A 14,566-nucleotide genomic window follows, 5' to 3' on the forward strand; every position below is an offset into this window, starting at 1 on the left:
GAAAGGACGCTTTAATAGCTGTTTTGCCCATAGTCAGATTACTGAGTCTGTCTGCAGATTGTCCTCTTTAGAACCTTTAGAACGGATGCTCTCTATGAGTGTAGACATAGGGGTAAGCACTGTACATGGTAGAGCAAAATGAGAAAGGAAAAGGCAGGCATGTCCTTGCTCACCTATATGAGGCCGTGTTGCTCACAATCTGTTACTATGCGTCGTCTCTCTGTGATTGTTAGAGTCCAGTCATGGGGAGAAGCTATAATTGAGTTAGGCTCTTTCCTAATCCAGTCACAGTTGATCATTTCTCTTATTCTCAAACTTCTGACAGGTGTTAAAGTAAAAGTAATATAACTGCTCTTCATCAGAATATTGGACACCTCGACTTTCAGAAAAATAAGAGAAATACAGAAGAGACATGTTGGAGCTTTGGTAACTGCTAAAGTAGGGACAAAGCAAATGCCAATGGAATATCTCCATATTTTCAATTAGCAATAACCGTGCCTCGGATAAACCTCATTGACTACGATACTGCCACTGCGCAAAGCTCTCCATATTTTCAAATACATCACCAGTCAACTACTACACTTAATTGAAGCTATTCTTGATTGAATTTAAATAATAATTTATTCTGTAACCACTGGATATCATTGCTGCTGATTTACTTAACCCCTACAGAGATAATACATGCTTGCCATTAGGGTACTGCACGTTATATTCTCCTTTTGGAAGCTGGGATATAGAAATGTTCATTTAATTTCATTCTCTTGAAAGTTTTAAATGTGCTAGATATAGAGGACTGAGGTTGTAGTCCCAGAGCATTAATTATAAACTCAAAGCTCTTTGTATGAATGACTTCATTAACCCCCCTCATTAAAAGAGCCTGATGTGGTTTCATTATTGTCATGGTACCATGGGCTTTAGTCCTGTCTGTGGAACTAAGTCTTACAAGTTATCCACTATACATTGCAGTCACTCTACCATGTTACCTCTTCTTCCATCACTTCTGATACTTACAATCTAAGTCCTGGACTTTCTTTCTGGTCTGTGTAAAGTCAGAGATCCAAAGCAGCCCAGGCAAGGAAAACTGAGAAAGCCAGGGGTAAGTGGTCCATGGCTGAGCACTGACCAGTGAGCATCCTGGTCTCTTTTCACTTTCAGACAAGAAAGACCACAGAGACAGTGACACGCACAGTGAAGCTAAGCTTATTTAAACTTCAGATCTACTACTATAGAGTACATCTCTGGATATGTCCAGTGTTTCTTACCCCACACAGATCTACAGTCTCCCATCTCTCTTTAAGGATGCAGGATGGATACAGTCATTTTAGAGGGATGCTTACATAGAAAATGAATGAAATACAATGGAAGCATACTTTCATGAAAGCAAGCCATCAGTTAAGCATCTTGGACATTCACATGACTATCACCCTCAACAACAGGGTACACACAGCCCTGAGATCAGTAAGTTACCTGTGCAATTCCTAACACCAAATCTCTTGCTAGTTTTGATTTTTTTCATTGTAAGTGACACACCTTTGTATTTTATTAGCATGATCTGCTCTTGATTAAAACTTTTCAATACTTTTTGTGATATAGGATCAATATATCATAAAAGCATCATTAAAACATCCCTCTCTTACTGGTTATGAATTGCCTTGTTGGTGATGTAACTACATCTCCCAGAACCCTTTGAGAGACTGAGCCTTAAGATCTGGGCATGTTTCACAGCAGAAAGATGAACACAGCCTAGTTTGGCTCCCTCTGCACAGAAAAGGCACATGGTAGAATAAGAAAAGCAGACATGGTGGGTGTGTCGTAGGTGGGCCTGTCAATGGTGAGTTCCACTGTTAAATGCTAGAAACCGAATTTAACTTCTCTAGGCCCCTTTGCATCTACAAAATAAAATCTGCCTTGCCTAGCTCACAGGATTAATACAAAGGGAAAATAAGACAATACACATGAAATTATTTTGAAGAGAAAATTTGGTTTTCTAGAAGGCAGAATCTTAGGTGGACTTTAGCATGCAGGATGCTCTATGTAGTGTGTCTTTGGGATGTGCATCTGAAAGAAACGAGAAAGGAAAATAATGTCAGGAGAAATTCAGTAGTTATACAACCCACTGAAAACTTCAGCCAGGGTCACAAGAAAATCCAGCGCTACCATGGTCTGCCAAGATGGTCTCAACTTCTGTTGAAACAGCAAACTATGTAACATTGTCACCTGATGTTCACTGGACATCAGATATCTGAGGAGTGGCCTGAGCTTGGGGCAGGTGACCCTCTGCAGCTGAGGAGACAGTGAAGGTTTTCATCTGATAGCATTCACAGCATCTTGGGTAAAATGTCTTTCCCAGAGAGAAAACTTTAATTATAAAGTTACATACATATAAATGATAAATTACAGGGTCTAAAACAGCATGCCCTTATTCTTCCTTACTGTACACTCAAGGAGAAAAACCTTCAGGATTCCTTGATGTCACATTTCTTTTTCGTGAAGGAAACTTACAGGGTGAAGAAAAATGAGAAAACATGATAGCCCACGCTGCTGGAACTGGTCTCAGAACCATTATGCATGTCAGAGCCTGCAGCCTCCTATAGCAGCACCTCTGCTCGCATGGGTGGCTGACCCAGATCCTCAGGCATCGTTTATTGTGAAACTTTATCCCATGACACTTGATTATGCATTTTCTTTCAGCACAAGGCAGTGGAGTACCAAAAGGCACCCAGATAGATCTCATGGTAGTTAAATATAGTCTTATCCTTCCCTGTTGTATAAATGCAACCGTTGAAGGATGGCCAGTTCCCCCTGACAATATAACAACCCTACTTTTCTGCTGGCTTCTAGATACAAGAATTATGAAATGAGCCTGGTTCCCTTCAGTTTAGCTCTATCCTTTGATTAAAATACTCTAACTTGTATGGCCAGGACTGCTAAACCCATAGAGTCCAGTGTGTGAGAGAAAGCATACATTTTTGTTGTTGTTGTTGTTGCTGTTCAACAAAGAGTGATACTATCATAAACTGGGTCCTTTCTGGTCCATACAGTTATAAGGTCAGGCAGGTCCAGCAACAGTCCATTAAGAGAAGGAAGTGAAGTGTCTGAAATAAATCACAAACAGAGCAAGGGGAAATGTAACAGCAAGGAGTGATGGTAACTAGACTATTCCTACTTTGCATTTTCATTCATAGTTTCATGTGTGATGACCATTGGGAACAGAGCTCTGGATGCAGACCTGTGATTCAAATTATCATCCATGTTGCAGGCACCTGCACCTCATCCATATATAAAGTATCTCCTATAGACTAGCTTTTTACCATGCCTTCTGAAATCCATTCATATTTCCCTATGCCTGGGTAAAAAGGTGCAATTTCTGACCACTGTATGATTGTATTTTCTAGTCACTCTGAGTCTTTGCTGTTTGGGGTCCTGGCTATCATATCTATATTGCTCTATGCTGGTAGATCAAAAGCTATAATTGTGTAGATATGTACTGAGTCTTCACAGGCAAGAAAAACATATCTATAACTGAGATATGACTCATTTTATCAATAACTATTAGTCATTCCCAAGGTTAGTTGGTTCATTGGAGTTGGTTCATTGTAGTCAGCTTGAATGCCAAACCGTATCCTAATAGTATCAGCAACAGAAGATTAGGTTTCAGTGTTTGGTTAAGTTGGATGCTCAATGGCAACAGTTAAAGGTCATACTATGGACTTGAGAGTCTACCGTATTAAATCAGAAAATATCTTCATCCCCATCTTCTTGGCAACGTTTCTCCACTGCTCATGACACTAAAACCAGAGTAAACTGTGACAGAGGCTAGGTGACATGAACTATCCATGCCATATTTTCTGCTTACTTGTTTATGATCTCTGATATTGAAGAAACTTCTGGGTAGGTATTTAATTGTGCTGGGAAAATCTCACACTAGTATGCACACTCATGTGCACATGACGTCCTGAAGCTATCTTTTCCCTATTCGTCCCATTTTAACCCCTCAGCTACCACTCTCTGTATATCTGGACACATTTAGACTTCAGGCTATTCTTCTTGTATTCTTCTTCCTTTGTCTTCCACTTTTCTCCTCTTAGCAGGCAATCAGCTCTTCTAGGAAGGTAACCCACAAACCCTCAAATGTGAGGGCTCTGGATAGGGGAATATTAGATCCCCTATCAATTCAGAGAAGAAAGCATATACTAGGACAAGTTACTTTCTTAAGTGATTTTGAAGGCAACCTTGGATGAAATACAATGAAAAGTTCCACTTCCAGCTAGGTAAATAGAATGACCCACCCCATTATTGCATGTGAAGTTGTCCCCTTTCTCCTTGGTCAGCTTATCTGCTTACCCCACATGACTGTGGCTGTGAGCTGAGACAACACTAGTACACAGTGATAGATGACATGGAGTCAGGTCTTCATGCAGCTGGCTTGCATTTCCCCTTGCTCTGTTTGTGATTTATTTCAGACACTTCACTTCCTTCTCTTAATGGACTGTTGCTGGACCTGCCTGACCTTATAACTGTATGGGCCAGAAAGGACCCAGTTTATGATAGTATGTTCTATATTAAAGTTGCTCGTTTTTTTTTTTTATGGTCAAAATGTCCAAATACTTTGTATCTATCAAGATCAACAGCACATCCAAATTGTTTTCTAAAAAGTACATAATTCCCAAACTAAAATCACATGAATTTACCCTAGAAACTCAGGCATCTGTGTTGTTATTCCCCTACTGGGACTTACCATAAGACATTTTTCTCCAACATTAGTACTTACGATATCAGAGAATCTACTGGATGCTTTCAATGTGAACTGCTATGCACAGTTCTTTTATACTTTGGCATCTAACAACTGGAAGTCCTCTAGGTATGAATTCTATATGTATGGAATATGCTGCCGGAAAAATAAAATCAGCCTAATGAGTAATGGGCACCCTTTGTCATAATAAGAGAAGCATGCTGAAATAATTGGAATTTTAGTTTGGATGGGATGTCCAAAAATAATGTTACACACTGAACATTTCTTCCTAAGTTTTATTAATGTGGCAGGCCTCTTGTTCTTTGTCAGAAGTATCTATATGCTGCCCCATATATGTATAACTCAGCCAGGCTAACCGCTCCTTATTTATGTAACTCTATAATAATAACAACATTATCAAAATAGTAAATCAGTACAACTGTCGAAGAACACTATACTCTGGGAGTAATAGATACCCTCTTCATCAGAACAGCTGTAATCACTTGCAAGAAACTCCCAGACTGAGATCATTGGCTGATGGGTCTGAGGAGAGCCACAGGTCATTCACCTGAGAGACTTGCGCCACTCCCTTCTGAACCTCCTGGCCACTTGTATGTAGTTCTATCCTAATTGGGTGTGGCTTTGTGGTCTTGGAAAGTGCTAGACTGTACAGATCACAGAAGGTTAACTAAATTTAGGGGGGAGTCCATCTGTGAAGTTAGGGGGACATTCGCATCCATGCTATGATGTGTCTGGTGTCTTCAGAGGTCAGACTGGTAAATTAAATGAGAACATGATTGATAGATACTACCAGGTCTGCAACATGTACACCTCATGAAAATTGCTAATTTCTTTTAATATTTGGTATATATGATGTCTTCTAGAGGAGAGGTGAAGAGATAAAATCAATTTTAGAGATTTATGTTTGACTTTTCATCAAGGTGGTCCTTTCTCTTCCACTAAAGAACCTACTGTGGGAACCGTATTGATACCAGTATGTTTCTTTCCATTTCAGAGAATTAGACAAATACTAAACTCAAGAGTTTGAGAACATAGTGGGTCCACTATGAGCTGAAGATTGGTCAGGATTCAGATTAGGATCCAACCCTTCTGTGCTGGCTAGCTTTTGTCGACTTGACACAGGCTAGAGTTATTTTGGAATAAAGAACCTCAACTAAGAAAATGCCCACACAAATCTGGTCTGTGTGTAAGTTTTTCATACATATTCTTCATTGGTGATTGATATAGAAGGCCTCAGCTTACTCTGGGTGATGCCACCCCTGGATCTTTTCTGGGTGCTATAAGAAAGTAAGTTGATCAAGCAATGAGGAGCCAGCCAGTAAACAACACCCCTCCATGACTTCTACATCAGCTACTGCCTTGAGTTCCTGCCTTGACTTTCTTTCCTAATGGACTGTTATTGGAACATGGAAGCTTTCCTCCCCAAGTTGCTTTTTTATTATAGTGTTTTATCACAGCAATAGAAACCCTAACTAAGAGGTCTTCTAGTTAAGGATTCAACTAGCTCTACCACTATGACCTAAATGTTTTAGTCTTCCTAAAATTCTTATGTAATGGTATTAAGAGGTGAAGCATGGGCAGGAGAGATGGCTCAGCATTTAAGAGAACTGACTGATCTTCCAAAGATTCTGAGTTCCATTCCCAGCAAACACATGGTGGCTCACAATCATTTGTAATGGAATCTGATGATGTCTTCTGGTGTATCTGAAGACAGCAGCAGTATACTTACATAAAACAAATCTAAAAAAGAGGTGTGACATTTGAAATTGTTCCTCTTATAAGGGGACCTGGGACCTGTGAGAACAGCTCAGTTAGCAACTGGTTTGGCATCCAAGCATCAGAATTTAAATCCAATCCCCAAAATTCATCTTAAAAAAATAAGTGGGCACCAATAATCTGGGAGGAAGTAGAGATAGGTGCATTTTTGAGGCTAGCTGACCAGCAGCCTAGCCTATTAGGAGAGTATCAAGCCAGTAAGAGATCTTGTCTACCAAAACAATGGATGGTACCCGAGCACCAAGATCTAAGCTTGTCTTCTAGTTTGCACACACATGTATACATATACTAACACAAGTCCCCATACATATGAGCATGTATATACTTATACACACAAAATAAAAATTACAATAGTATAGATAGGCCCGAGGGAACTTCTTGTCTCTTTCACCATGTGACAACAAAGCACAAAGATGCCATCTGTAAACAGTAGACTGTCACCAGATATTGAATTCACTGCCCACTTAATTTGGGATTTTCCAGGTTCCAGAGCTGTGGACAATAAAATTATATTACAAAAGACTTAGTCTCTGTTATTTCATTATGTCTATCTGTGTAGACTGAGACACGGGCCCTATGTCTAATAGTTTCAATGGTGTTTAGACATCCTCTTGCTTGGAGTGTGGAGTCAGTTGGATGAATGACTAAGGTTCCTTTGGGGGAAAAGTGAGAGAGTACTTCCTAGGCACACATATTGTGAGGCATGGGACTTCACAGAGAAACATTCACCTGGGCAATCAATTGATTATAGATACATAACCTGGTAATGGGTGGGTAATACAGTCACAAACCCTAGCTGCCAGCTACACCCTTGGGCATTCTTAGAATCACAAAGTATATATATATATACCACAATGCACTCCAAAGTCAAAGTGACTTCTCAGAGTTGTATAGAGTTTGGCTAAAATGCCTGGCCCCTTGCAACAGTGTCACACAGTATCCCAGTGTAGGTCCCTGCCTTGGGCATGAATTTAAGTGAGGCAGCTTTGTACCTGAAGCAATCCCAGAAGGCCATGCTGGCTGGAGGGCTTCTTCTGCTAACCCTCTATTGCCTGGAGAAAGGACAAATGCTGCAGGGTCAGGGCAACTGCATCCAGCATCTGATTCTCACTCCAGGAAACATCTCGATTCCCGTTCCCACCGCATCTCTCAACTCACCACCCAGAGTAAGAGACAGCTTCTTCTCCTTAGCCAAAATAAATCAGTGGCATCTTGCTTGCTTTTCACTCAATGGGGCTATGGGTTTCCCTTGTCTAGTTTGCAAGATTGCAGAAGGGCTCAAAGAGGAAACAGATATGGAAAGTCCTTGAAAACAATAAAGCATCTTTCTAGGCAATTACTAGGTTGCATTATTGTCACTAATGCTGAAGATTCTTAAACATTGGAGGAAAGGTTTAAAGTAGCATTCAAAGGTACAAAAGAATAGTACTTAATGTCTCTTGCTTCAATTACTTTATTAGGTTGATGGTCCACATTTTGTACCCTAGGACTGTACCTCTCACAAGTGTGGTGCTCAAGGGTCTGTCCTCCAAAGCTTTTAAAACTCAACAACAAATATCTGATATTTCAGGATGAGATGAGGGACAAAGTAAGAAATATACTTGTCATATAGTTTTACTTTGTGCACATGTGCAGTATGCAGTCTGTTCACGTGCACCCCCATCAGTTTTTATAACAACAACATGAAATATGGAAATGAGTTCTTCCTGGACACCAACTTAAACAACAGACTCTTTATTTTCATTTTGGGCAGATTGTGTGCCCTCTCAATGAAGTCAGAATGCCAGACACCATCCTCACCACATTTCTGCCATTCAGACTACGAAGTTGCTTCTTGCTTGGTTGCTTAGAAAAATACGGTTATGTCCACAGAGCACAAATCTGTAAAAAACACAAAATTAATACATCATCTCCATCTTCAAAGTGCGCACACAGGGGAATTGAGCAACCACAGTGAGTCTTTTTCCTGCAACAAATCAGAAACGAAGCCAGACACCGAAGCCCCAGCATGCACCTGTGTTCAGCAGCTCTACCTGGGGAGTAACCCTGCATGATCTATGGCACCGGCTCTTTCAAAAAGAAGCCTCAGAAGGGAGGAGAAGAATGTCTCAGGGTTTGTCTGGGGGAAAATAAAAGAAATAATTGTTCTAAAAAAAGAAGAAATTGGTATTTCACTGGCAGTCTCGGTTGCACAGGAACACTTTAAACTTCCTTGGCTGATATCCTTCAGCTGAAAATCACCAACTTGTTTAATAATCCCTCATCTGGGGATTTGGCTGCCTGCAGTCACACAGCCAGAAGCTGAGTGCATCTAGATACCCAAGTGTCTCCAGTGGGGGTACTGGGGCACAGGGATAGGCTGGGGTCCAAGTTTTTCTCAACAGCAAATATATGGAAAGAAGCTGAACAAGACATCCATTTTTCACCATCTATTGTCAGCAAGTAGAAAGAGTGACCTTGAAATGAAGTTTTGCATCATTATTTCAATGGCCCCCTGGACTGTAGTAAAGGCTTTTTTCAGCCCCAGACATGGCACTTGACTGTGTTGCACACTGCCCCTCATTCTGGCTCTCTTAGATGAGATTTAAAATGACCCTGCCAGCAAACAATGCATGTGGTCATAGTGCACAGAGCAGTGTTTGTGCATACTTGTGTCTCTGCACCTCTGTGGGTGATGAATCTAAAACCCTTCCAAATTAAACTTGGTTAAACATTTTCCCGTCTGCACCTGCACTAGTCAATTTCTCTCTCTTCTTAACTATGGAATTTTTCTCTTTCACTGGTTAGATGTTTCGGCCACCTGCTGGGATGCACAATGTTGTGGAGAATAAAGCTGAGTTATGTTGTAGTGACAATATTAAAGCAGTTCGGAGAGAGAGAGAGAGAGAGAGAGAGAGAGAGAGAGAGAGAGAGAGAGAGAGAGAGAGAGAGAGAGATCGCAGCAGTTGGATATGGTATTCAAGAGGGCTCGGTCTCATCCTTTCCCCTTGCTAGTGTGGGCTTTACCCAGGTCTTCAGCCCCCTTGAATTTCCATTTCTTCATTGCTAAGAGCAATGGATCACGGGCTTCTGCATGATCTTTTTCCACTTCAGCAGAATCTGGTCAATCACTTTGGAGAAATTATTATTCATCTTCAAACATTTCTCTACTATTATAAGCTATCCTTTGTGTTAGATCCTGGGGCAGGGGGACAAATCAACTATGGTTCTGCTTATAGAAATCAGTCCAACTCAACAGCAGGAAGAGAGATGCCAACATATGAAAAGGAGCATAATAGAGCTGCTATTAGAGATTTGGAAAATTGAGGAAGAAGCATTAAGTCCAGGGGTTGGAGAGATCTGACTATGATTTGCAAAATGAACTGACTTTTGTACAGATGGTGGGCCAAGAGCCTGTCAGTAAAGAAGGGAAGCTAAGAAAGGTGATTTTACCAGGGATCCACCCCATAATCAGCATCCAAACGCTGACACCATTGCATATACTAGCAAGATTTTATCGAAAGGACCCAGATGTAGCTGTCTCTTGTGAGACTATGCCGGGGCCTAGCAAACACAGAAGTGGATGCTCACAGTCAGCTAATGGATGGATCACAGGGCTCCCAATGGAGGAGCTAGAGAAAGTACCCAAGGAGCTAAAGGGATCTTCAACCCTATAGGTGGAACAACATTATGAACTAACCAGTACCCCTGAGCTCTTGACTCTAGCTGCATATGTATCAAAAGATGGCCTAGTCGGCCATCACTGGAAAGAGAGGCCCATTGGACACGCAGACTTTGTGTGCCCCGGTACAGGGGAACGCCAGGGCCAAAGGGGGGGAGTGGGTGGGTAGGGGAGTGGGGGTGGGTGGGTAAGGGGGACTTTTGGTATAGCATTGGAAATGTAAATGAGCTAAATACCTAATAAAAAATGGAGAAAAAAAAAAAAAAAAAAGAAAGGTGATTTTAGGGTACTGAAACCTCAGGAGGTTGGAGGATTGGCATAGTTACCAGACAGCAAATCTATCAAAGAGGGAGTAGGGATATGATCATCATAAGGGTGCTTTGGTGTGGCATTGTGTAGGACCGGAAGGAAACAGGTGAGTGACTTTAGATGTTGTCATGTAGCCCAGATTTGGATGGGGTGAGGTAGAAATTGTTAGAAGACAGAAGGAGGTGTAATGACTAAGTAAAGGGGGGAGGAGTCATGATGACCGAGTCAGGGAACCTATGAGATGCCTGGATCAGAAAGTCCTTCTAACAGCCATTTAAGAAAGGAGTGAGCTAGTTATTGTCAGTAAACGTTGAATGAAATTCTGGAAGGGTAGGTTCAGTTTTGTGACCAATCTTGCCACGTAGTCCATAATTGTAGCTAGGTCTTGAGTGTGATAGATTTAGGACTTGTGATGTCTTCCTGGTGGATTAACTTCAACATGATGAAATACCACTCTCTGGTCTTGTTTGGATTTTGTTAACAAGGAGAGCCCTTAGATTAGTGGTTCTCAACCTTCCTAATTCCTTAACTATAGTTCCTCATGCTGTGGTGACCCTGCCCATCATAAAATTATGTGGTTGCCACTTCATAACTGTAATTTTACTACTGTTATGAATCAAATTGTAAATATTTGCTATGAGACCTCCCCAAAGGGGTTAAGAACCACAGGCTGAGAAGAACCATTGCTTTAGACAAATAAGATTTAGTGGAACTTATCTGAGCCAAGCAATGCTTCAGATCCTAGAACCAAAGCAGGTTCTGAAACTTCCGGCCAGCATTTATGACAGGAAATGGAAGCAACATACAAGAAATAATTTAGCTGTCCATCATCTGGTTAGTCCAATCAATTGGATATCAATTACATAGTTACATAGTTAACTACTGAGAAGCCTTTCAAAACTACCAAAGATCAGGAAGTGAGATTAAACTTCTCATTGATTGGATCTATGGGCCAAAGGCAGTACTCAGTCCTAATCCCTGAATTTTATGTCATTTACACTTTATATCTATTCCAGTTTTATATCTATTCTTGCCCTATAGAATAACTGCTCTGAAATACTATGGTATTATTTAATATGGTTACCTTTTCCCCATATAGATCATATAGCACATTATGTACCCGTATCTTTAATTTTATGAGTATTTATGTTTCAATCTTATCTTCAGTAATCAGTATGGAACTGGGTTTCATTTCATCTAGCTGGCAATATGAATATTTTATATGTCTCATTTAGTTAATGTAAGTATAATTTAATTACAGCTATAGCTAAGATTTAAATATTATCTTATCCTTTTTGAGTCACCTATTTTATGTTTATGTTCATCTTTCTTGGCTTCTTTTTGAAAAATCAAATATTTGAATGTTTACATTGTCCCATCTATCAGTTGCCTTATCTGCTATAGTAGAGATTACATTTATCACTGGCATAGTATAGCATATTATTATTTAAAACAAATAATTACTATTTCTGCCTTTTTGTTATTTAGCATTTACTATCCATGCCTCTATCTCCTGTGTTATTATTTTCATGTGTCTTTAATTGTATGCATGTTTTATATAATACAAGCTATCACTCCCACCATAGTTCAATCAGGATATATTTATATTTATACATATTCTGCCCTTTCTTTTGTAGTTCACTTATTTTATTTTTATGTTCTTCTAAGATATTTTCCTTTTTGCCTATATTGTAACATATTTCTTTTGGAAGTAGATTTGCTAATGGTAAATTATCTTAGCTTATGTTTGTTTAAAAAGATCTCTGATTTATTTTTAGTTTTAATGGATTGAGTTTTAATTTTAATGGATGAAGTTTTAGTTTGCCAGCCGTGTGCTTTGCAACTTGCAGTGAGATTGCTTCCTTATAAAATGGTAAATTGAAACTAATTTAAGTAGAAAATGCAGTTAGGTGGCCCCACCTCCTGAACAATAGAACTTAAACTTACGCTAACTTAAATATTTCCAGAACACTTAAACATTACTTTACAGTTTCATGAAGTCCTAAAACACAATGCCTACTTAATAATTGAACACAAAGCATCTCATAGGATTTGTCAAATATGTCAACATCAAACAACACAAAGCACCATCCACACTAAACTGTGTAGCATGAATAGGCTCCATGGTGTTTACATGGCTTACTATGGGATGCAGCAAGTTGTCTCTTCCAATGCCAAGAGAGTATGCACCAGCTTGCCCAGGAAAAGCTCACAGTTCAAGTTACAAGGAACACTTATTTTTGAATGATGTCATTTTCATGTCATTATAAAGTCATAACTTGAGACAAACCATCTCTGGATGCACCAGCCCTGCTTTCTTTCACTACTAAGAATAACATTCTCTTGTTTGGCTTCTTGGGGCTAAGTCAATGAAAGTTGGAATTCCTAGTGAGAACTATCTGTGATCTTCCTAGTCTATTCCAAAGATTTTCAACTAAATTCCTTCTCTATTCTTGAATATACTTAGAGTGGGTACTGAGTCACAATATCTAGTTCATGAAACCATTCAACACTTTATTCTGGTTTTTTTTTTTCAGCTTTCTGCTTAACTTTTCAACATCCCTCCCTAGCTAGTTCTAGAATCTGGAAAATAGCCTCAACACAAAGCTAGTCATGTGCCGAAGTCTCCCACCCTACCCCCATAGCCCAGAACTAAACTCTGCCAGATTCTCCATTCACTAGAAGTTGATACAAATCTCAGAATCCAAACCTCTTGTCAAAGGCCAGGATCTCTAACTGGTACCAAAGAGAAAATGGTTGCAAAATCCAGCTCATCTCTGAGGTCCTCCCTTTCCAGAGTCTCAGTACCTTTGGGACTCATGGCCTCCACAGCTACCCTACACCATTAAACAACTGAGTACTGTCAATTTCTTGACATTTTAAACTATCCACCATGCAATACAGCTATGATACTAGCTATTCCAACTATCCAAAATCCCACATCTTTCCAGGACCTTCGGGTAGTGCTGAGTGGTCAGTCCCCACAGAGAGCATAGCTTTCACTTAGACAAATATCCTGGCAGAAAAGAAAGAAACTTCTTTTGCTTCCAGAAGCCTCTAAGCTTGCTTTTGAGTGTATCTCAAACACAAGAACTGTGCCACATCTCCATACTCAAGTGCATAGCAATGTGAAGCACTGAGTTACTTACAAGGAACGAAGTGCTGTTGTTGGCTTATACTACTTATGGTTTAGTTTTTCAGGGGTAGGTGCTTGGTAACCCCATTTCTGTTTGGGATTTTCTTCTCTGGGAAGTACTATAGAATGCTCACCAGATAAGCAGCCATATCTTATTTCCCTGTTGCTGTTGTTTTTAAACAGGGATGTGGATGAAAGAATATATTATAAAGGTAGTGCATTTATTGCTCCTTGATTGAGTGAGAACTGAACAAGTGTCGAGACATTTAGTTTGGGTGGAATGAATATAGAGCCAGTGTTAACTATACAAAATTGGTCAAATTGGTCCTTCCATTTCTTGTCCTAAATGGCACATCTGTTTGTGTGCCCTAGAAGATTGCATAAAGACAGAGATTGTTACACATCGTTTTTATAGTTAATGTGTTGTCAGGAGAAGTCATTCAATTGTCACTTGTTAACTTGATAGGAACTTTATAGATTGTAGATGATGTAGATGGCTCTAAAGGATGGGAGAGTGGTGATAGAAATGCATGATTATATACATGTGTCACAAAGACATTAGGAAAGGGGGCTGTATGAAGGTTGGGCAGAGCTCACAAGCCTTGCTAGGTTGAATGGTCCATGATAGCAATGAGTGCAAACTAGCTACCAGGGCTTAGCTTTTCTGAGCTGTTATACAAATAGGATAGGAATGGTAGATGTTCTGCTGAGCAGATGAGGAATCCAAGAAACAAGAGATGAACCAGGCCAAGGTCATTGTATGTGGAATTGGATCTATTGCACCGTTCAGACAGCATCTCCAACTCTCCTTGATTCAAGTTAAATCCTTCCCAACAAGTTTTATGGAGTTTCGAAAGACATTCTTTGACCTAGACACCAGGTAAGTTATACACAACTGAGCTCCACTTAATTGCATAATGAATGAATCAAC

The 14,566-nt window shown here is 40.0% G+C and overlaps 1 pseudogene; it reads right to left on the minus strand.

Moving 5' to 3' along the window:
- Positions 1–380: 380 nt before the first annotated feature.
- On the minus strand, positions 381–543 carry Gm25176 (annotated as a pseudogene).
- Positions 544–14,566: the final 14,023 nt, after the last annotated feature.

The sequence above is a fragment of the Mus musculus genome, chromosome 19, assembly GCF_000001635.26.
Source record: "Mus musculus strain C57BL/6J chromosome 19, GRCm38.p6 C57BL/6J".
NCBI classification, from domain to species: domain Eukaryota; kingdom Metazoa; phylum Chordata; class Mammalia; order Rodentia; family Muridae; genus Mus; species Mus musculus.